General features: G+C 49.7%; 1 protein-coding gene across 1 annotated transcript in view; it reads right to left on the reverse strand.

Annotated features, from left to right (window-relative positions):
• Window positions 1-24631, reverse strand: part of LOC140428787 (tumor necrosis factor ligand superfamily member 10-like) — a 112803-nt gene that overhangs the window by 25192 nt on the left and 62980 nt on the right. The gene's annotated exons all lie outside the window — the stretch shown is intronic.

The following is a 24631-nucleotide window of genomic DNA, read 5'->3' on the forward strand; positions in this document are numbered from 1 at the left end:
ATCGGCCTCTCTCGCCTCCTGCACTCCTGGCTCATCTGCAACCCCAAATATAGCTAACCCCCAGCTCGGTTCGACCCGGACCCCCACCACCTTTGAGATCACTCTTGCCACACCCACCCAGAACCCATGCAATACCGGACATGACCAAAACATGTGGGTGTGGTTCGCCGGGCTTCCCGCGCACCTCCCGCACCTATCCTCCACTACAAAAAATCTGCTCAGCCTTGCTCCCGTCATATGCGCCCTGTGTAGAATCTTGAATTGGATCAGGCTAAGCCTGGCACACGAGGACGAGGAATTTACCCTACTTAGGGCATCTGCCCACAGCCCCTCCTCAATCTCTTCCCCAGCTCCTCCTCCCATTTACCCTTCAGCTCCTCTACCATCGTCTCCCCCTCGTCTCTCATTTCCCTATATATATCTGACACCCTACCATCACCCACCCATGCCCCCGAAATCACTCTGTCCTGGATCCCTTGCGCCGGGAGCTGCGGAAATTCCCTCACCTGTTGCCTCGCAAATGCCCTCACTTGCATATATCGGAAAGCATTCCCAGGTGGCAACCCGTATTTTTCTGCCAATGCTCCCAAACTCGCGAACGTCCCGTCCAAGAACAAGTCCTTCAACTTCCCAATTCCTGCTCGCTGCCAAGATTGGAATCCCCCATCTATCCTCCCCGGGACGAACCTGTGATTGTTCCTTATCGGGGACCACACCGAGGCACCCGTCACTCCCCTATGTCGTCTCCACTGCCCCCAAATCTTCAAAGTCGCCACCACTACTGGGTTTGTGGTGTATTTTTTCGGGGGGAACGGTAACGGCGCCGTCGCCAGTGCTTTTAAACTTGTTCCCTTACAGGATGCCATCTCCAGCCTTTTCCACGCCGCTCCTTCCCCTTCCCTCATCCACTTACATATCATAGACACGTTGGCGGCCCAATAATAGTCACTCAGACTCGGCAGTGCCAATCCCCCTCTGTCCCTACTGCGCTGCAGGAACCCCCTCTTTACCCTCCGGGTCTTTCCAGCCCACACAAAGCTCATAATACTCCTGTCCACTTTCTTGAAAAAGGCCTTTGTAATCAGTATGGGGAGGCACTGAAACACGAAAAGAAACCTCGGGAGGACCACCATTTTAACCGCCTGCACCCTGCCCGCCAATGACAGGGGCACAATGTCCCACCTCTTAAAGTCCTCCTCCATCTGCTCTACCAGTCGCGTCAAGTTAAGTTTATGCAAGGTTCCCCAGTTCCTGGCCACCTGGATCCCTAGATATCGAAAATCCCTTGCTCCTCTCCTCAGCGGCAGATCGTCTATCCCCCTGTCCTGTTCCCCGGGGTGCATCACAAAAAGTTCACTCTTTCCCATATTCAATTTATATCCCGAGAACTCTCCAAACTCCCTGAGTGTCTGCATTATCTCTGGCATCCCCTCCACTGGGTCCGCCACATATAGCAGCAAATCATCCGCATATAATGACACCCGATGTTCCTCTCCTCCTCTGAGCACCCCCCTCCACTTCTTAGAGTCCCTCAGCGCTATGGCCAATGGCTCGATTGCCAACGCAAACAGAAACGGGGACGGGGGGCACCCCTGTCTTGTGCCCCTATGTAATCGGAAATAGTCAGATTGTTGCCTGTTTGTAACCACGCTTGCCACCGGGGCCCCGTACAGGAGCTGAACCCATCTGATGAACCCCTCTCCATATCCAAATCTCTTCAGTACCTCCCACAGGTAGTCCCACTCCACTCTATCAAATGCCTTCTCTGCATCCATCACCACCACTATCTCCGCCTCCCCCTCCGGTGGGGGCATCATCATCACCCCCAGCAACCTTCGTATATTGGCATTCAATTGCCTCCCTTTAACAAACCCTGTCTGGTCGTCATGTACCACCCCTGGGACACAGTCCTCTATCCTTGTCGCCATCACTTTGGCCAGTAACTTGGCATCTACATTTAGGAGGGACATGGGCCTCTATGACCCGCACTGCAGCGGGTCTTTGTCTCGTTTCAGGATCAACGATATCGTCGCCTCTGACATTGTCGGGGGTAGTGTCCCCCTTTCATTAGCCTCATTGAAGGTTCTCGTCAGGACTGGGGCCAGTAGGGCCACATATTTCCTGTAAAATTCCACCGGGTACCCATCTGGTCCCGTGGCCTTTCCTGCCTGCATGTTCCCAATTCCTTTAATCACCTCCTCCATCTCAATCTGCGCTCCCAAACCTGCCACCTCCTGCTCCTCAACCCTCGGGAACTCCAGCTGGTCCAGGAAGTGTATTATTCCCTCTTTCCCCTCCGGGGATTGGGACTTATACAGCCTCTCATAAAATGACTTAAACACCCCGTTCACCCTCCCCGCTCTCTGCTCCATTCTTCCCTCCCCGACCCTAACTCCTCCGATCTCTCTCGCCGCCCCCCTCTTCCTAAGTTGTTGGGCCAGCAATCGGCTCGCCTTTTCCCCATACTCGTATTGTATTCCCTGTGCCTTCCTCCACTGCGTCTCCGCCTTACCCGTGGTCAGCAGGTCAAACTCCGTCTGTAGTCTCCGTCTTTCCCTGTATAGCCCTTCATCCGGGGCCTCCGCATATTGCCTATCCACCCTCAGAATCTCCCCAATCAGTCTCTCCCTTTCTTTACCCTCTTGTTTCCCCCTGTGGGCTTTTATGGAAATCAGCTCCCCCCAAACCACCGCCTTCAGCGCCTCCCATACTACTCCCACCTGGACCGCCCCATCATCAATGACCTCTAGGTATCTTTCAATACAACCCCTCACCCTTCCACATACCCCCTCGTCCGCCAACAGTCCCATGTCTAATCTCCAAAGTGGGCGCTGCTCCTTCTCCTCTCCTAGATCCAGATCCACCCAATGTGGGGCGTGATCTGAAACGGCAAAAGCCGAATATTCCGTTCCTACCACTTTCGGGATCAGCGCTCTTCCTAGGACAAAAAAGTCTATCCGGGAGTATACGTTATGGACGTGGGAGAAGAAGGAAAACTCTTTACTCCTCGGTCTAGTAAATCTCCAGGAATCCACTCCTCCCATCTGCTCCATAAACCCCTTGAGCACCTTGGCCGCTGCCGGCCTCCTCCCGGTCCTAGATCCAAACCGATCCAGCCCTGGGTCCAGCACCGTGTTGAAGTCCCCCCCATTACCAAATTTCCCATCTCTAGGTCCGGGATGCGCCCCAACATACGCTTCATAAAACCCGCGTCATCCCAGTTCGGGGCATATACATTCATCAGCACCACCGCCTCACCTTGCAATCTGCCACTCACCATCGCGTACCTGCCCCCACTGTCCACCACTATGGTCTTAGCCTCAAACGATACACGTTTCCCCACCAGTATTGCCACCCCTCTATTTTTTGTATCTAAGCCTGAGTGGAATACCTATCCCACCCATCCTTTCCTTAATCTGACCTGATCCGCCAATTTCAGGTGTGTCTCCTGAAGCATAACCACATCCGCCTTCAGTCTCTTTAGGTGCGCAAATACCCTTGCCCTCTTAATCGGCCCATTCAGCCCTCTCACGTTCCACATGATCAACCGGGTTGGGGGGCCCTTTACCCCCCCCCCCCCATCATCGACTAGCCATCCCCTTTTTTTAAACCAGCTCCTCACCCGGGCCCCACGCACCCGTTTGTCCCCCAGACGGCGCCCTCCCGTCCATCCCATCCCATATCAGCTCCCCCTTACCCTCAGCAGCAGCAACCCAGTTAATCCCCCCCCCCCCCCGCTAGATTCCCTTCTAGCTTGATTGCTCCCCCATATTGCTTCCGGAGTCAGCAAACTCTGGCTGACCTCGGCTTCCCCCGTTTACCCTTGGCCTCCCTGCGTGCGAGGAAATTGCGGCGGGAAAAGTGGGCGCAGGAAGGAAGGGGGTTCCTTCCTGCGCCCACTTTTCCCGCCGCAATTTCCATAGCGCGGGAAAAAAACCCGCGCTTCCCTCTCTGCCCCGCCCCTAGTGGCGCAACTCCCTCTCCCCTTCCCTGTCCCCTTACACACCGGCGCCCACATTTCTCTGTGTGTCCCCCCCTCAGGTAAACCCTCCCCCTCTCCCCCCTTTGCATTTCTTTGCCACCACCTCGCTACTTCTTTCCAAACATCAATTCCTCAAATCTAGTCCAACTTCTCCTCTTGAATAAATGTCCACGCCTCCTCTGCCGTCTCAAAGTAGTGGTGTTTGCCCTGGTGTGTAACCCACAGTCTTGCCGGCTGCAGCATTCCAAATTTTACTTTCTTCCTGTGGAGCACCGCCTTGGCCCGATTGAAACTCGCCCTCCTTCTCGCCACCTCCGCACTCCAATCCTGATACACGCGGATCACTGCGTTCTCCCACCTGCTACTCCGTGTCTTCTTAGCCCATCTCAGGACCATCTCCCTGTCCTTGTAGCGGTGGAACCTCACCACTATTGCTCGCGGTGTTTCCCCTGCCTTTGGTCTTCTCACGAGGACCCGGTATGCTCCCTCCACTTCCAGGGGGCCCGTTGGGGCCTCAGCTCCCATTAAAGTATGGAGCATCGTACTCACATACGCCCCAACATCAGCTCCCTCTGTCCCTTCGGGAAGACCCAAAATCCTTAGATTCTTCCTCCTCGAGCTATTCTCCAGGGCTTCCAGCCTTTCCATGCACCTCTTATGCAGTGCCTCGTGCGTCTCCGTCTTCACCACCAAGCCCTGTATCTCATCTTCATTTTCGGCTGCCTTTGCCTTCACTCCACGGAGCTCCATCGCCTGGGTTTTTTGCGTCTCCTTCAATCCCTCAATCGCCAGCAACATCGGTGCCAGCACCTCCTTCTTGAGCTCCTCCACACATTGTCTGAGGAACTCCTGCTGTTCCGGGCCCCATACCATCTGGGCTCCCTCAGCCGCCATCTTGCTTCTGCCTTCTCTTCTCTGCCGCTGCTCCAGAGGCTCCTCCGCAATCTGGCCACTACTATCGCTTCTTTCCATCCACACCCGGGGGGGGGGGACTCCTTCCTTTGTCGCCTCACACTGGGTTTGGCCGTCAAAAATTTCCGTTGGGGCTCCCGCTAAGAGCCCAAAAGTCCGTTGAAACGGGAGGTGCCGAAATGTGCGGCTTAGCTGGTCATCGCCGCAACCGGAACAGTTGATACCTTTTTATTTGCATCAGACACAACATGCCACCTATTCCAGGTGAAACTGACTGACAGGCAGGGAATTTCTTTTGCACATCTTCACATACACATTGTTTTGTCCCTTTAGGGAATAGTGGGAATAAGTTCATTATCCGGCCGATAAACTGGGTATGAAAGTTCCTTCGGTGGCCTGCAAGTCCTGTCCTCGTGCTTGAATTGGGAGCTTCCTGTCCAGAAGTCGGGGCAGTACCTGCTGTGCCACAAGACTTCCTATAGACAGGGAATGGGCGGTGCCAGTTCCAGTGGAATCTGATTGACTCAGTGCACAGACAGATGTTCAGATCCCAGAACAGATCCCAACTTTTGCGAGGCTACTGGACATAAGAACTAGGAGCTGGACCATCTGGCCCCTCGAGCCTGCTCCACCATTCAATGAGATCATGGTTGATCTTTTGTGGACTCAGCTCCACTTTCCGGCCCGAACACCATAACCCTTAATCCCTTTATTCTTCAAAAAACTATCTATCTTTATCTTAAAAACATTTAATGAAGGAGCCTCAACTGCTTCACTGGGCAAGGAATTCCATAGATTCACAACTCTTTGGGTGAAGAAGTTCCTCCTAAGTTCAGTCCTAAATCTACTTGCCCTTATTTTGAGGCTCTGCCCCCTAGTTCTGCTTTCACTCACCAGTGGAAACAACCTGCCCGCAACTATCCTATCTATTCCCTTCATAATCTTATATGTTTCTATAAGATCCCCCCGCATCCTTCTAAATTCCAACGAGTACAGTCCCAGTCTACTCAACCTCTCCTCGTAATCCAACCCCTTCAGCTCTGGGATTAACCTAGTGAATCTCCTCTGCACACCCTCCAGTGCCAGTACGTCCTTTCTCAGGTAAGAGACCAGAACTGAACACAATACTCCAGGTGCGGCCTCACTAACACCTTATACAATTGCAGCAGAACCTCCCTAGTCTTAAACTCCATCCCTCTAGCAATGAAGGACAAAATTCCATTTGCCTTCTTAATCACCTGTTGCACCTGTAGACCAACTTTTTGCGACTCATGCGCTAGCACACCCAGGTCTCTCCACACAGCGGCATGTTTTAATATTTTATCATTTAAATAATAATCCCTTTTGCTATTATTCCTACCAAAATGGATAACCTCACATTTGTCAACATTGTATTCCACCTGCCAGGCCCTAGCCCATTCACTTAACCTATCCAAATCCCTCTGCAGACTTCCGGTATCCTCTGCACTTTTTGCTTTACCACTCATCTTAGTGTCGTCCCCAAACTTGGATACATTGCACTTGGTCCCCAACTCCAAATCATCTATGTAAATTGTGGACAATTGTGGACCCAACACTGAACCCTGAGGGACACCACGAGCTACTGATTGCCAACCAGAGAAACACCCATTAATCCCCACTCTTTGCTTTCTATTAATTAACCAATCCTCTATCCATGCTACTACTTTACTCTTAATGCCATGCATCTTTATCTTATGCAGCAATCTTTTGTGTGGCACCTTGTCAAAAGCTTTCTGGAAATCCAGATATACCACATCCATTAGCTCCCTGTTATCTACCGCACTGGTAATGCCCTCAAGAAATTCCACTAAATTAGTTAGGCATGACCTGCCCTTTATGAACCCATGCTGCGTCTGCCCAATGGGACAATTTCCATCCAGATGCCTCGCTATATCTTCCTTGATGATAGATTCCAGCATCTTCTCTACTACCGAAGTTAAGCTAATTGGCCTATAATTACCCACTTTCTGCCTACCTCCTTTTTTAAACAGTGGTGTCATGTTTGCTAATTTCCAATCCACCGTGACCACCCCAGAGTCTAGTGAATTTTGGTAAATTATTACTAGTGCATTCGGAATTTCCCTAGCCATCTCTTTTAGCACTCTGGGATGCATTCCATCAGGGCCAGGGGACTTGTCTACCTTCAGCCCCATTAACTTGCCCATCACCACTTCCTTAGTGATAACAATCATCTCAAGGTCCTCAGCTGTCATAGCCTGATTTCCATCAGTCACTGGCATGTTATTTGTGTCTTCCACTGTGAAGACCGACCCAAAAAACCTGTTCAGTTCCTCAGCCATTTCCTCATCTCCCATTATTAAATCTCCCTTCTCATCCTCTAAAGGACCAATATTTACCGTAGCCACTCTTTTTTGTTTTATATATTTGTAGAAACTTTTACTAAGATGATCAGGGGAATAGATAGAGTAGACAGTCAGAGACTTTTTCCCCGGGTGGAACAAACCATTACAAGGGGACATAAATTTAAGGTGAAAGGTGGAAGATATAGGAGGGATATCAGAGGTAGGTTCTTTACCCAGAGAGTAGTGGGGGCATGGAATGCACTGCCTGTGGAAGTAGTTGAATCGGAAACATTAGGGACCTTCAAGCAGCTATTGGATAGGTACATGGATTACGGTAAAATTATATAGTGTAGATTTATTTGTTCTTAAGGGCAGCACAGTAGCATTGTGGATAGCACAATTGCTTCACAGCTCCAGGGTCCCAGGTTCGATTCCGGCTTGGGTCACTGTCTGTGCGGAGTCTGCACATCCTCCCCGTGTGTGCGTGGGTTTCCTCCGGGTGCTCCGGTTTCCTCCCACATTCCAAAGATGTGCAGGTTAGGTGGATTGGCCATGATAAAAAATTGCCCTTAGTGTCCAAAATTGCCCTTAGTGTTGGGTGGGGTTACTGGGTTATGGGGATGGGGTGTAGGTGTTGACCTTGGGTAGGGTGCTCTTTCCAAGAGCCGGTGCAGACTCGATGGGCTGAATCGCCTCCTTCTGCACTGTAAATTCTATGACAGGATAGGTACATGGATTACAGTAAAATGATATAGTGTAGATTTATTTGTTCTTAAGGGCAGCATGGTAGCATTGTGGATAGCACAATTGCTTCACAGCTCCAGGGTCCCAGGTTCGATTCCGGCTTGGGTCACTGTCTGTGCGGAGTCTGCACGTCCTTCCCGTGTCTGCGTGGGTTTCCTCCGGGTGCTCCGGTTTCCTCCCACAGCCCAAAGATGTGCAGGGTAGGTGGATTGGCCATGATAAATTGACCTTAGTGTCCAAAATTGCCCTTGGTGTTGGGTGGAGGTGTTGAGTTTGGGTGGGGTGCTCTTTCCAAGAACCGGTGCAGACTCAGGGGGCCGAATGGCCTCCTTCTGCACTGTAAATTCAATGATAATCTATGATTAATCTAGGACAAAGGTTCAGCACAACATCGTGGGCCGAAGGGCCTGTTCTGTGCTGTATTTTCTATGTTCTATGTCTGTTTTTATATGCTGAGCAAGTTTACTCTCTTAATCTATCTTACTCTTCTTTATAGCTTTTTAGTAGCTTTCCGTTGCCCCCTAAAGATTTTCTAGTCCTCTAGTCTCCCACTAATCTTTACCACTTTGTATGCTTTTTCCTTCAATTTGATACCCTCCCTTATTTCCTTAGATATCCACGGTCGATTTTCCCTCTTTCTACCGTCTTTCCTTTTTGTTGGTATAAACCTTTGCTGAGCACTGTGAAAAATCGCTTGGAAGGTTCTCCACTGTTCCTCAACTGTTTCACCATAAAGTCGTTGCTCCCAGTCTACCTTAGCTAGCTCCTCTCTCATCCCATTCTAACCTCCTTTGTTTAAGCACAAAACACTAGCGTTTGATTTTACCTTCTCACCCTCCATCTGTATTTTAAATTTCACCATCTTATGATCGCTCCTTCTGAGAGGATCCCTAACTATGAGATCATTAATCAATCCTGTCTCATTACACAGGACCAGATCTAGGACCACTTGTTCCCTCGTAGGTTCCATTACATACTGTTCTAGGAAACTATCGCGGATACATTCTATAAACTCCTCCTCAAGGCTGCCTTAACAGACCTGGTTAAACCAATCGACATGTAGATTAAAATCCCCCATGATAACTGCTGTACCATTTCTACATGCATCAGTTATTTCTTTGTTTATTGACTGCCCCACCATAATGTTACTATTTGGTGGCCTATAGACTACTCCTATCAGTGACTTTTTCGATTTCCACCCAAATGGATTCAACCTTATCCTCCATAGCACCGATGTCAACCCTTACTATTGCCCGGATGTCATCCTTAAATAACAGAGCTACACCACCTCCTTTACCATCCACTCTGTCCTTCTGAATAGTTTGATACCCTTGGATATTTAACTCCCAGTCGTGACCATCCTTTAACCATGTTTCAGTAATGGCCACTAAATCATAGTCATTCCTGATGATTTGCGCCATCAACTCATTTACCTTATTCCGAATACAATGAGCATTCAGGTAAAGTACACTTATGTTGGCTTTTATACCTCTGTTTTGAATCGTAACATCTTGATCAGTAACCTCTCCTAAATTATTTTTCCTCTTAACGTTTCTCCTAATTTTCCTTGTCGTTGAACCCATATCTTCATGTAACAACCTGCCGCGTCACTTTCCACTTATGTTTTTACTTACAGTTTCATTCCTTTTAGTATTACTGGGCCTATTCACTGAGCTCCCCTCAGTCACAGTACCTTGTACTGTCGCCCTTTTTGATTTTTGACTATGGCTTCCCTGCCTTACACTTTCCCCCTTACTGCCTTTTGTTTCTGCCCTTGTTTTACTACCTTCCGACTTCCTGCATCATTTCCCATCCCCCTGCCACATTAGTTTAAACTCTCCCCAACCGCTCTAGCAAATACGCCCCCAGGACATCAGTTCCAGTCCTGCCCAAGTGTAACCCGTCCGGTTTGTACTGGTCCCACCTCCCCCAGAACCGGTCCCAATGCCCCAGGAATCTGAAACCCTCCCCCTGACACCATCTCTTCAGCTACGTATTCATCCTATATATCCTGTCATTTCTACTCTGACTAGCACATGGCACCGGTAGTAATCCTGAGATCACTACCTTCGAGGTCCGATCTCTTAACTTCCTTCCTAGCTCCCTGCATTCTACTTTTAGAACCCCAAATATTGTTTTTTCACTTGTAAAACTGTGAGGAAAGGATACTTCACCCAGTAATCATGACTCTGACCAATAGGATTGTTTTATATTAAAACAAACATTATTATTAACACAGGATTAAACACATTCACATCACAAAAAATAGCTTTCAAATTAACCGTTGAACAATTCTTAAAATAAAAGAAAACCTTTTCACTTTTAACTTAAACCTTCTTTATCTCCAATTAAGCAAAGCCCATTTACAGGTCAAAAGCCACTTATAAATAAAATTAGCGAACACCAGAATATTTGGTGTACTATTGTGTAGAGATTCCCTTTCAGAAACAGCTTGTAACGCCTTCTGTCTGTCTTGCTCAACCTGACAGCATTTGGAAAAACTGCTGTTCAACTTAAAAACTCCTAGCAGACTGCCAAACCTATATCAAACTGCAAAATTACAGTCAGACCTGGCACCTCCCATTAATTATATCAGGGTGAATTCTCCGCTGGTGGGATTCTCCATCCCGCCGGCAGCGCCACCCCGCCTGTGGATTTCCAGGCGGTATGGGATGGCTACAATGGGAAACCCTATTGGCCAGCGGCTCAACGAAGAATCCCACTGCCAGCGACGGCACACTGTTAAGAAAGATGTGGCTGGTGAGGTGGACAATTCATCCCAACATCTTTATCCCACTCAGATCCCATTAAATATTCTCTCGGGCCTTCTGATATCGTAATTCCTCTTTTGGCTCTCCTGCTTCGGCTGCACCTTCCCGCCAAATTGGGAAACAGCAGGCTCGGTCTGGCATGCAGTCTCCATCCCATCAATAATTACGTTGGGGTAATTCCCAGCATGGTGTGAGGCATGATCCGGTAATCAAACAGGGATCCAGCCAACCTTGTGTCCGTGAAACCCGCTAGCTGTTTCTTCATTCCGTTCTTGAATGTCCAATCATAGAATTCCTTACAGTGCAGAAGGAGGCCATTCGACCCATCGAGTCTGCACCAGCCCTCCAAAAGAGGACTCTACCTAGGCCCAATTCCCCACTCCTAGCCCCGTAATTCCACCTAACGTTTGGGCAATTTAGCATGGCCACTTCACCTAGCCTGCACATCTTTGGTCTGTGGGAGGAAACCAGAGTACCCGAAGGAAACCCACAAAGACACGGGGAGGATGTGCAAACTCCACACAGACAGTCACCCGAGGTCAGAATCGAATCTGGGACCATGGCGCTGTAAGGCAACAGTGCTAACCACTGTGCCCCTGTCTGTTCCGCCCGTTCTGCCAGATCATTGGACAACGGGAGGGACGGCCACTATGAAGAAGCCTCACACGTCAATATTCGTTATTTACTGGGGTCATAGTTCGAGATCAGCAGTTGCCGTTTTATGTTCATGAAGGCTTCCCCCTGTGGTGCCAGCCAGGAACACCTCTGATGCTTTTTCAGTAACATGTGCAGGGGTGAGAACAAAGTGGACAAGTTTGAGATGAATTTCCCACAGTAATTTATCGGGCGTAAAAGAGATTTCAACTCTGTTGTATTTCACAGGGTTGGCACCTCTTGATGGCCTTGCCTTTATCCTCCACGGGGTGTAGGCCTTTCTTATCCACCCGGTACCGCAGGTTGACCACTTCTCCCGTCTGGAATACACATTTCTCCACCTCGAGATGTACGCCTGCATTGGAAAATCACCTCAAGACCCCCTCCAAGTTCGCTAGGTCCTCTTGTTTAATGGTCCCCGTGATTAATACATTGTTGAGATAGAATGCCACCCTAGGCAGCCCTTGGAGAATATTTTCCATGACATGCTGAACGATGGCAAATGCCGGAGAGACTCCGAAGGGCAGGCATGTATATTTGCACAGACCCTTATGGGTGTTCATTGTGACATACTTTCTGGATGTTTCACCTAGTTCAAGCTGGAGGTAGGCATGGCTCATATCCAGTTTCCTGAAGGTTTGACCACCTGCTAATTTGACATACAAAAATCCTCTATGTGCGATATGAGGTACTGATCCAGTCGCGAGGCTTTGTTTACTGTAAGTTTGTAATCTCCGCAAAGGCAGATTGACTTGTCGGACTAGAGGACGGGGACCACAGCCATCTCCGCTAACTGTACTGGCCGTGTTGTCCCGAGGCATTCCAACCGCTCGATTTCCGCCTCTACCATCTCATCTATTGCATATGGGACTGGCCGTGCCCTGAAATAGTTTGGTAAGGTGTCGGGATCCATGTAGGTCTTGGCCCTCGTTCCTTTTATTTTACCGAGACCCCCTTGAAATACTTTGGGGTATTTGTTGATAACCTCGTACATCATCAATCTGACCATGAGACCCGGCTCGACCCGACCCGAAGAGACCGACCAGCACCCTGACTTACCGGCAGGAAAGGAGGAGAGTCAACATGGAGACCTGACCAGGCCTACTCCAAGGGCCGATTCCTGCAGCGCCTGACCTGACCACCAACGCTGGAAGGGAACACGTGACCCAGCCCAACCTGACCCAGGAAACCCCTGCCTATGACCCAAATCCAGACGAAACACCCCCAAAACAGCGAAGACCCCTTGCGAGGACTCGAACGCGCCAAAATTAGTTCCGTCATCGCATTAGATCGGACCGCAAACATGCGCTCCGGCGACCCCAAAATCACAACCAGCGCCCAACACATCTCCTGTACCACCAGGGGCCCTAACATCCTTGATCACTGCTACAAAAACATCAAGGGCATCTACCGATCCATCCCCCAACTGCACTTTGGAAAATTGGACCATAAGCCAGTGCTCCTTCTCCCGGCAGAACAAGCAGAAACTTAAGTGGGAGAATCCAGTTAAGAAGATCATGCAGTGCTGGTCCGAGGCAACAGAAGAGTTCCTATGTGACTGCTTGGAGTCAGGGGACCTGTCCATATTCAAGTAGTCAGTGGCCAACGTAAACGAGTATGCCACCACCATTACAGACTTCATCAGTAGGTGTGTAGGAGATTGCGTACCAAAGAAAGCAGTAGTTACATTCCCCAATCGGAAACCATAGTTTAATCGGGAGATTTATTCCCTCCTGAAGACCAGTTCTGAGACATTTGAGACAGGAGCCATTAACCTACACAAGTACAGGTATGATCTCCACAAAGCCATCAGGGATGCCAAGAGACAATACCAGACCAATCTAGAGTCACAGAATAACGTCACGGAATCTCGTTGGTTGTGGCAAGGCTTAAACAACATAACAGGCTACTAAGTAAAGCCGAGTAGAATCTCCGGCAGCATCCCCGATGAACGCAATGCTCGTTTCAAACAGAAGGACGGGTTGCATCTAAACTGGAGAGGCATAAATATCCTGGCCGCGATGTTTGCTAGTGTCACACGGGAGGGTTTAAACTAGTATGGCAGCGGGGTGGGCACGGGAGCAATAGGTCAGAAGGTGAGAGCGTTGAGGGAGAACTAGGGAATAGGGACAGTGCGGCTCTGAGGCAGAGCAGACAGGGAGAAGTTGCTGAACACAGCGGGTCTGGTGGCCTGAAGTGCATATGTTTTAATGCAAGACGTATTACGGGTAAGGCAGATGAACTTAGAGCTTGGATTAGTACTTGGAACTATGATGTTGTTGCCATTACAAAGACCTGGTTGAGGGAAAGGCAGGATTGGCAGCTAAACGTTCCAGGATTTAGATGTTTCAGGCGGGATAGAGGGGGATGTAAAAGGGGTGGCGGAGTTGCGCTACTGGTTAGGGAAGATATCACAGCTGTACTACGGGAGGACACCTCAGAGGGCAGTGAGGCTATATGGGTAGAGATCAGGAATAAGAAGGGTGCAGTCACAATGTTGGGGGTTTACTACAGGCCTCCCAACAGCCAGTGGGAGATAGAGGAGCAGAGAGGTAGACAGATTTTGGAAAAGAGTAAAAACAACAGGGTTGTGGTGATGGGAGACTTCAACTTCCCCAATATTGACTGGGATTCACTTAGTGCCAGGGGCTTAGACGGGGCAGAGTTTGTAATGAGCATACAGGAGGGCTTCTTAAAACAATATGTAGACAGTCCAACTAGGGAAGGGGCTGTACTGGACCTGGTATTGGGGAATGAGCCCGGCAGGGGGGCAGAAGTTTCAGTAGGGGAGCATTTCGGGAACAGTGACCACAATTCAGTAAGTTTTAAAGTGCTGATGGACAAGGATAAGAGTGGTCCTAGGGTGAATGTGCTAAATTGGGGGAAGGCTAATTATAACAATATTAGGCGGGAACTGAAGAACCTAGATTGGGGGCGGATGTTTGAGGGCAAATCAACATCTGACATGTGGGAGGCTTTCAAATGTCAGTTGAAAGGAATTCAGGACCGGCATGTTCCTGTGAGGAAGAAGGATAAATACGTAAATTTTCGGGAACCTTGGATAATGTTGTCTATATGGACTTCAGTAAGGCCTTTGACAAGGTCCCTCATGGTAGACTAATACAAAAGGTGAAGTCACACGGGATCAGGGGTGAGCTGGCAAGGTGGATACAGAACTGGCTAGGCCATAGAAGGCAGAGGGTAGCAATGGAGGGATGCTTTTCTAATTGGAGGGCTGTGACCAGTGGTGTTCCGCAGGGATCAGTGCTGGGACCTTTGCTGTTTGTAGTATATATAAATGATTTGGAGGAAAATGTAACTGGTCTGATTAGTAAGTTTGCAGACGACACAAAGATTAGTGGAATTGCGGATAGCGGTGAGGACTGTCAGAGGATACAGCAGGATTTAGATTGTTTGGAGACTTGGGCAGAGAGATGGCAGATGGAGAATAATCCGGACAAATGTGAGGTCATGCATTTTGGAAGGTCTAATGCAGGTAGGGAATATACAGTGAATGGTAGAACCCTCAAGAGTATTGAAAATCAAAGAGATCTAGGAGTACAGGTCCACAGGTCACTGAAAGGGGCAACACAGGTGGAGAGGGTAGTCAAGAAGGCATACGGCATGCTTGCCTTCATTGGCCGGGGCATTGAGTATAAGAATTGGCAAGTCACGTTGCAGCAGTATAGAACCTTAGTTAGGCCACACTGGGAGTATAGTGTTCAATTCTGGTCGCCACACTACCAGAAGGATGTGGAGGCTTTAGAGAGGGTGCAGAAGAGATTTACCAGAATGTTGCCTGATATGGAGGGCATTAGCTATGAGGAGCGGTTGAATAAACTCGGTTTGTTCTCACTGGAACGACGGAGGTTGAGGGGCGACCTGATAGAGGTCTACAAAATTATGAGGGGCATAGACAGAGTGGATAGTCAGAGGCTTTTCCCCAGGTTAGAGGGGTCAATTACTAGGGGGCATAGGTTTAAGGTGAAAGGGGCAAGGTTTAGAGTAGATGTACGAGGCAAGTTTTATACACATAGGTTAGTGGGTGCCTGGAACTTGCTACCGGAGGAGGTGGTGGAAGCAGGGACGATAGTGACATTTAAGGGGCATCTTGACAAATACATGAATAGGATGGGAATAGAGGGATGCGGACCCAGGAAGTGTAGAAGATTGTAGTTTAGTCGGGCAGCATGGTCGGCACGGGCTTGGAGGGCCGAAGGGCCTGTTCCTGTGCTGTTCATTTCTTTGTTCTTTGTTCTGGTTCTTTGAAACCAACAAACCATTGTCAACTGCCCCAGCAGCCTCGGACACACCCATACCCACCGTACCAACTTCCGAAGTCAGATCGGCCTTCTTGAAAATAAACCCTCGGAAAGCAAAGGGTCCTGATGGAGTCCCTGGATGCATGAGCACTCAGATCATCCACGGACCAACTGGTAGGTGTTTTCACGGACATCTTCAACCTCTCCCTACTCTGTTCCGAGGTTCCCACCTGCTTCAAGAAGACCACCGTCATACAGGCGCCAAAGAAGAACCAGGCAACGTGCCTCAATGACTACCATCTGCAATTCGCATACCACCACAACCGGTCCACAGCAGACTCCATCTCCCTGGCCCTACATTCATCCCTGGAGCATCTCAACAACAATGACTCCTAAGTCAGACTCCTATTCATTGACTACAGCTCTGCCTTCAACACCATAATCACAGCCAAGTTCATATCAAAACTCCAAAACCTAGGACTTGGCTCCTCCCTCTGCAACTGAATCCTCGATGTCCTGACCAATAGAGCACAATCAGTAAGAATAAACAACAACACCTCCTCCACGCTGGTCCTCAATACCGGGGCCCCGCAAGGCCGCGTACTTAGCCCCCTACTATACACCCTCTACACACACGGCTGTGTGGCAAAATTTGGCTCCAACTCCATCTACAAGTTGGCTGATGATATGACCGTGGTGGGTCAGATCTCGAACAACAATAAGTCAGAGTACAGGAGAGAGATAGAGAACCTAGTGGAGTGGTGTAACGACAACACTCTCTCCCTCAATGCCAGCAAAACTAAGGAGCTGGTCATCGACTTCAGGAAGCAAAGATTTGTACACACTCCTGTCTGCATCAATGCTGCCGAATGGAGATGGTTGACAGCTTCAAAATCCTTGGGGTGCACATCACCAACAATCTGTCCTGGTCCACCCAGATCGACGCTACAATCAAGAATGCGCAATAGCACCGCTACTTCCTCAGGAAACAAAGGATATTCGGCATGTCCACATTGACTCTTGGCAATTTTTACAGATGCTCCATAGAAAGCATCCTATCTGGCTGCATCACAGCCTGGTATGGCAACTGCTCGGCCCAACATGTAGGAAACTACAGAGAGTCATGAACACAGCCCATTCCATCACACAAACCTGCCTCCCATCCATTGACTCGGTCTACACCTCCCACTGCCTTGGGAAAGTGGGCAGCATAATCAAAGACCACTTGCACCCAGGTTATTCTCTCCTCCAACCTCTTCCATCGGGCAGGAGATACAAAAGTTTGAGAACACGCAATAACAGATTCAAAAACAGCTTCTTCCCCGCTGTTACCAGACTCCTGAATGACTCTCTTATGACTGAACTGATCTTTCCACACATCTTCTCTACTGAGTAGTACTCTGTATGCTTCATCCGATGCCTGTGTCTATGTATTTACATTGTGTATTTATCAATATCTATCTATCTTTCTGGACTGTAAGCAGAACATTACTTTTCACTGTATCTCAGTACACGTGACGATAAACAAATCCAATCCAACAAATCCAATCCAATGATAGATTTGCATCAAATCAAATCAATTCAAACCAAATCAATCACTAATACCAATTAAAACATTTCCAGCCAGTCCAGTCGGATCTTCTGGAGCCAATCCCTGCCCATGAGACTAGATCCTGATTCTCGCCCGACTACGAGTGGGAGTCGTGCCGACTGCTGTCTATAAGCTAACGTAATCGTGGTGGTCTCCAAAATCGTCAAAGGTTCTCCCACGTACGTGGCTAGTCTGGCTGCGGCGTCCCTTAGGTTTAAGGGCAGAATATGTGTTCGGAGAAGCTAGAATATCTGTTCCCCAATAACGGAGATGGCAGATTCCGTATCCACCTCCATCTCTAAAGAATGCCAGTTGGCAAGCGGCCTTATCCTGGTCGGGCCGACCTTGGTAGTGACGGCTGAGGTGATTTTGGCTTCCGGCCTGAGTGACACATGTACTGCTGATTCTGGCTGATTCCTGGGTCCTGTCCTTCGACAGCACCTACAGCAGTCCTGCGGCTGACACTTGTGATCCTCCTCCGAAGTTTCCCAGGTACCTCTGGGGTTATCTGGACGTTTTTTAAAACACCAGGATGTTGTTTCAAAATGTTGGGTTGATGGTGGGTGAAGCATGTGGGTATCTTCATCGGACATGCTGGCTTCTCCATGGGAGGAACCTCTTGCCAATCTGAGGATGCTACTATCCATCATCCCTTGAGGTTCTTGCACCCCTTTCTCGACATTCTCCAGAGACAAAGCTATTTTTCTCGCCTTTTTGAGGTCTAGGTTGGGCTCCATCAGTAATTTGTGCTGATGTAACGCTGTTAATCCCACACAGTAGCCTTTTGCACAACACCTTGGTTAGGGACTGGCCAAATTTACAGTACTCTGCCAGCTTCCGTAGATATTCCAGAACAGTTCCCCCGGGGCCCTCCCAGCTGTGTTAAACGGTAGTGTTGGAGGATTATGGACAGCTTTGGGTCATAATAGTTGCTCACCAGATCCACGAGCTTGTCGGACGTTTAAGTGTCAGGGGCCGTTGAATAGGTTAAGCTTTTGATGATGCCGTTAGGAAGATTACCTTTTGTATCTCATCCCCTTCAATGCCCTTGGTGTGAAAGGAACAGCCCATGCGTGCGGCATATAGTTCCCAATCCTCGACGTTTGCATCATACGGCTCAAGTCTTCCAAAGAACGGCATTTGTGGGATATTGTTTCTTACCGGAATTGTCTACTGAAGTTTCAAAGGCTGCTCAGAATCCTGTGCTTGATCCTCGTCGCCAATGTAATAATTCCAGGAGGTGCAGGCTAAAAGGAAAATGACGGTGTATTTGCCAACAAATAAAGCTGCCGCCGAGGTGTACAAAACAAATATCCCAGCCCGGGAATACCGGCAACTGCCGGTCCAGGTCTGGGGGTCGATAGTTAGCCCCTGGTGAGCCCCGACTGGGCAGGCTTCCACCTGCTCAACATGGGATTTCATATTCCACGAAGCCCACAGGGGGATCAATCAGTGATCCCCAATGATCTTCGTGAGGGTTATCACAATGTCAGATCCCATTGTGAGTAAAGCAGGTGAGGGCTCCTGAAAAGGGGAAAAGGAAGAAATTAATTTAATGGCATCTTCCCCGCCCACGAGATGTCGCAGTGGTATTTTACAACCAATGAGATACATCCTGAAGTACAGTTACTGTTTGTTATAACCTGCCTGCTTACCATTGGCTGGGTACTAATGACAATCCCACAATCCTGTGGGAGTATGAGCTTCCCCAATGAGGGGGGTGGAGAAACCATTAGTAAACTCCATGTATAAATAAAGCTGGCCTGTTTGGAACCAGCAGGAAGGAGTGTGCAGCAAGGGAAGTTGCTGCTGCTGTTATATATATATGTTATTGTAAATAAATGTTATTACTTTGTATCCTTAAAACTCGTGCTGGATTCTTCGTGGCCCTTACAAAACTGGCGACGAGGGTTAAAGTGAATAGCTGTCTACACTGCTGAAGCCACCTCCCTGGATTTTTGTTGGATACAGGTTGGAAGTTGTTTTCTATTATACCATGCCTCTGTACGGACGTTTGGATGTTTTTGATGCTGCGCTGGAAAGCTGGAATCAGTACGCAGAACGGATGCGTTACTATTTCCGGGCAAACAATATCACTGAAAACGAATGCCAGGTGGTCATATTGCTCACCGCCTGCGGCCCGCATACGTTTGGGGTGATTAGGAGCCTTACATACCCAGCTGCGCCGGACACCAAAACGTTTGATGAACTTGTGAATATAGTGGGGCAACATTTTAACCCAACCCCACCCATGATAGTCCAGCGTTACCGATTTAATACCGCTGAGAAGACCCCTGGAGAATCCCTTGCCGACTTTCTATCCAGGCTACGCAGGATTGCGCAGTACTGTGACTATGGCGAGACCTTGTCAGAAATGTTACGCGACCGTTTGGTTTGCGGTATTAACAATGCGGCCACCCAGAGAAAGTTGTTAGCTGAGCCAACATTGACTTTTCAATAGGCCATTCAAATAGTATTGTCCCGAGAGAGCGCAGAACGAAGAGTGCAGGAGCTACAGGGAATGGAAGTGCATGCCTTGGGGCGCAACCCGTTCCATCCGAAAACGTCCCCCCCACTCCTGCGGTACCTTGGGCGAGGCAACGTCCGGACCGACGCCAGTGACCGTCGGACATTCCTCCCCGAAGGGAGCCTTCTCCAGAACCAATGGATGAGGAGCCATGTCCGTGTCAGACTTGTGGGCGCCGACCCCGTCGCGGACGCCGGTCCTGGGGGCGCCAGAGGCGCCGTCGTTCCGACCGAAACTGGGACCAGCCCAGGGGCCGTACCTTCCATGTGGATGAACCTGCGGCGACTACCCCTGAGGACGTGGAGACGGAGGATGACTGCCTGCAGCTGCATTGTGTGGCAGCTCCCCGTGTGGCCCCCATTAAGGTGACAGTATGGGTCAATGGTCCCCCGCTTAAGATGGAGTTGGACACTGGCGCAGCGGTCTCCGTGATTGGCCAGAGGACATTCGACCACATCTAGCAGGGTATACAGACCCTTACATTAACCGACTCACAGGCCAGGTTGGCCACCTACACGGGGGAACCACTGGACATTGCAGGAACTACAATGACCCCTGTTGTTTATGGATGCCAGGAGGGGCATTTCCCACTTATCGTGGTGCGCGGCCAGGGGCCCAGCCTGTTGGTTCGGGACTGGTTGCACCATTTGCTGTTGCAATGGCAGCACATCCTCTAAACAGTTTCCAGAGGGTTGACTGAGGTGCTAGGACGATACCCAGATGTATTCCAGCCTGGTTTGGGGAAAATAAAAGGGGCCGTAGCCCGTATCCAAGTTGAACCAGGAGCCACGCCGCGCTATTTCCGGGCGCACCCGGTGCCTTACGCCTTGCTCGAGAAGGTAGAAGGGGAGCTCACTCGTTTGGAGAGTTTGGGTATTATCAGGCCCGTCCGTTTTGCTGACTGGGCAGCACCAATTGTACCTGTAATGAAGCCTGATGCCACAGTTCGCTTGTGTGGCGACTATAAACTCACAGTGACTACGGCTTCCCGACTCGACCGATATCCAATGCCTCGCATAGAGGATCTCTACGCAAAGCTTGCAGGCGGACTCTCGTTCACAAAATTAGATATGAGTCACGCCTACCTATAGTTGGAGTTGGACCTTGCCTCCCGACCATATGTAACAATTAATACACACCGGGGCCTGCATGAATATACACGGTTGCCCTTTGGAGTATCCTCTGCCTGCGCTATTTTTCAACGTGTTATGGAGGGCATTTTGAGAGGTTTACCACGTGTCACTGTCTACTTAGATGACGTTTTGATTACAGGGACGTCGGAGCAGGAACGTTTGGAAAATCTGGAGGCTGTCCTTAGACGCTTTTCGGAGGCTGGAGTCCGTTTACGTCGCACAAAGTGCGTATTTCAGGCAAAGGAAGTAGTCTACCTAGGTTATCGGGTGGACCGCGAAGGTTTGCACCCCGTCGCAGAGAAGGTGCGTGCAATTCAACATGCCCCCGCCCCGACTGACACTTCGCATCTTCGTTCTTTTCTCGGTCTCGTAAACTATTACGGGAAGTTCCTCCCCAATCTGGCAACTATGCTGGCCCCGTTGCACCTTCTGCTAAAGAAAAATCACACCTGGGTTTGGGGTCAGCCGCAAGAAACCGCTTTCCGGCGGGTAAAGCAACAATTGTCGTCGTCTGGGTTACTAACCCAGTATGATCCTGGAAAGCCTTTGCTCGTCACATGTGATGCATCCCCGTATGGTATTGGGGCCGTCCTGTCCCACAAGATGGAGAATGGGGCCGAGCGACCGATAGCTTTCGCCTCCCGCACATTGACTGCAGCGGAGAAAAAATACGCGCAGATCGAGGAGGGCCTGGCAGTGGTTTTTGCGGTGAAACGCTTCCACGTGTCTGGCCGCCATTTCACTATCGCGACTGATCATAAGCCTCTGTTGGGACTTTTCAGAGAGGATAAGCCAATACCGCCCATTACTTCCGCACGGATCCAGCGCTGGGCTTTGTTGCTTGCTACATCCGAGTATTCTCTGGAGCATAAACCAGGAACGCAGATAGCAAATGCCGACGCACTGAGCCGATTGCCTTTATCGACCGGCCCCATGTCGACCCCCACGACCGGTGAGGTGGTTGCAACCCTAAACTTTATGGACACCTTGCCTGTCACGACATCATAGATCCGTGAGTGGACCCAGACGGAGCCAGTCCTGTCAAAGGTTTGGCACATAGTCCTGTATGGTGGGCAGCATAGACAGCTCCCAGGCGAGATGCGGGCATTTTCCTCCAAGCTGTCAGAATTCAGCGTGGAAGATGGCATCCTCTTGTGGGGGACGCGTGTGATTGGCCCGGAAAAAGGTCAGGAGCTGATACTAAGAGACTTGCACAATGGGCATCCAGGAGTGACCAAAATGAAAATGTTGGCCCGGAGTTATGTCTGGTGGCCAGGCCTCGACACCGACATTGAGAAGGTGGCCCAAAACTGCCCCATTTGCCAGGAGCATCAGAAGCTTCCGCTGGCCGCGCCCCTACATCACTGGGAATGGCCAGGGCGGCCTTGGGCTCGCTTGCATGCAGATTTCGCAGGCCCTTTTCAAGGATCCATGTTCCTTCTATTAATCGACGCCCAGTCTAAATGGCTAGAGGTGCATAAGATGCAGAGGACAACGTCCTGCGCAACAATTGAAAAGATGCGTTTGTCTTTTAGTACGCATGGCCTCCCCAAGGTGCTGGTCACGGATAACGGCACTCCATTCACGAATGAGGAGTTTGCGAGGTTCATAAAGATGCACGGCATCCGCCATATCCGCACTGCCCCTTACCACCCATCTTCAAATGGGTTGGCAGAGCGCGCAGTGCAGACATTCAAAAGAGGCCTAAAGAGGCAGTCTTCCGGATCAATGGACACGAGACTGGCTCGCTTTTTGTTTACGTATAGGACCACCCCCCATGCAGTGACTGGGGTAGCTCCCGCAGAACTCCTAATGGGCCGGAGACTTCGCACCCGCCTTAGTATGGTTTTCCCGGACATTGGCGCAAAAGTACGCCACACACAAGAACGGCAGAGACAGGGATTTTCTCGGCATCGGCCGATTCGGCAGTTTGCGCCCGGTGACCCAGTGTTCATTCGGAATTTTGCTGGTGGTGCCCAGTGGGTTCCTGGCGTAATCTTTCGCCAAACGGGCCCTATATCTTACCAGGTGCAAGCCCAGGGTCGTCTCCAGCGCAAACATGTAGACCACGTTTGGTCCAGAGGACTATCCCCTCCAAAGATTCCCCCCCCCCCGGAGCTCACTGCTACAGCCACAGAGACCAGAGACAATGGAAGGTAGTCCTCACAATCTTCCTCTGGTGCCTCACTCAAAGCCTGCGCAGGTCGTTACAGAACCGAATGGAGATAGAGACGCTGACATGACAGAGGCAGCAGACCCTGACTCCGAGATGGAGATACAGGAGGCATCAGAGGGGGAATCCTCGGGTCCACGGGCTGTGGATGTACAACCGCGCCATTCATCACGGAAACGCCGGTCTCCGTCTTGTTACACGCCGCCTGATCCAGCGCCGCGTGAAAATGGTGTCCGGCCTGCGGCCAAACGAGTCCGACGCCCTCCTTCGCCAGGGTCTTCGGTGGATTCCTTGGACTTTGGGGGGGGGGGGGGGGGGGGGGAGGGATGTTATAACCTGCCTGCTTACCATTGGCTGGGGACTAATGACAATCCCACAATCCTGTGGGAGTATGAGCTTCCCCAATGAGGGGGGCGGAGAAACCATTAGTAAACTCCATGTATAAATAAAGCTGGCCTGTTTGGAACCAGCAGGAAGGAGTGTATAGCAAGGGAAGTTACTGCTGCTGTTATATATATATGTTATTGTAAATAAATGTTATTACTTTGTATCCTTAAAACTCGTGCTGGATTCTTCGTGGTCCTCACAAAACTATTGTCGGGTGGAAAACACAGCGCAGGAAATTGATGCATGGTAATAGCCCATAATGGCTGTGCAATCACAACCGATTGCACCCATGTTAGTTAAATGATAAAAGTTGTCCAGCACACCTGGAGAATTCACCGATTTTGCTTTGAATTGTGCCATTTGGACCTCTTACATTCCTTCCACTGGGCAAAGGGGGTGGGGGATGGGAGTCTGTCTCACCTGAAAGACGGCACCTCAGAGAGTGCAGCACTTGCCTACCTTCCAATGCTCATGTCCTCGAGAGGGTCTTGAACCCATGCGGGGCGGGATTCTCCGCCCCATAACTTTCAAAGTCTTGAGTGGTGAGTACTACCCAGCATTTCCTCCCCGCCAAAGAATAAAACATTAAGGATCATTAAATTAATTCAGTATGGGTCAGGTGGTAAATAAATAAAACAGGAAGGAAATTAGAAAATGAATGACAAATTAAACAGTAAAAATGAATCAGGTGGGGTGAAAACAATGAATCAAATGGTCGGGGATTGAATAACGAGAGAATGAGTGGACAGACTGTTGAGATTTCCCTCAAAGGGAACTGTCAATTGTTGGAATTTTCTACCCCACAGGGTTACAGATGCTCCAACGTTGAATATATTTCAGGCTGGGACAGACAGTTTTGGTCTCTCAGGGAATTAAGTGATATTGAGAATTTTGCAGGAAAATTGGGTTGAAGCCCAAGATCCGCCATTGTTCGGACTCAATGGTGGAGTAGGTTCGATGGGCCCTGTGGTCTGCTGCTCCGGTTTCTTGTGTTCCGTGTAAAACATCATGAAACTCATTTCTATATTTGGCAGGTTTGGTAGGACAACAACCACAAACCATTAATGGGTTGTGTGAGCTCATTAGAACAAGGAGTGTGAACCTGCTGACTCACACACTGGTAATATGTGGTTATCACGGTAGGAGTTCAAACATGAAACTTCGAACTAAA

Source organism: Scyliorhinus torazame, chromosome 8 (assembly GCF_047496885.1).
Source record: "Scyliorhinus torazame isolate Kashiwa2021f chromosome 8, sScyTor2.1, whole genome shotgun sequence".
Lineage (NCBI taxonomy): Eukaryota > Metazoa > Chordata > Chondrichthyes > Carcharhiniformes > Scyliorhinidae > Scyliorhinus > Scyliorhinus torazame.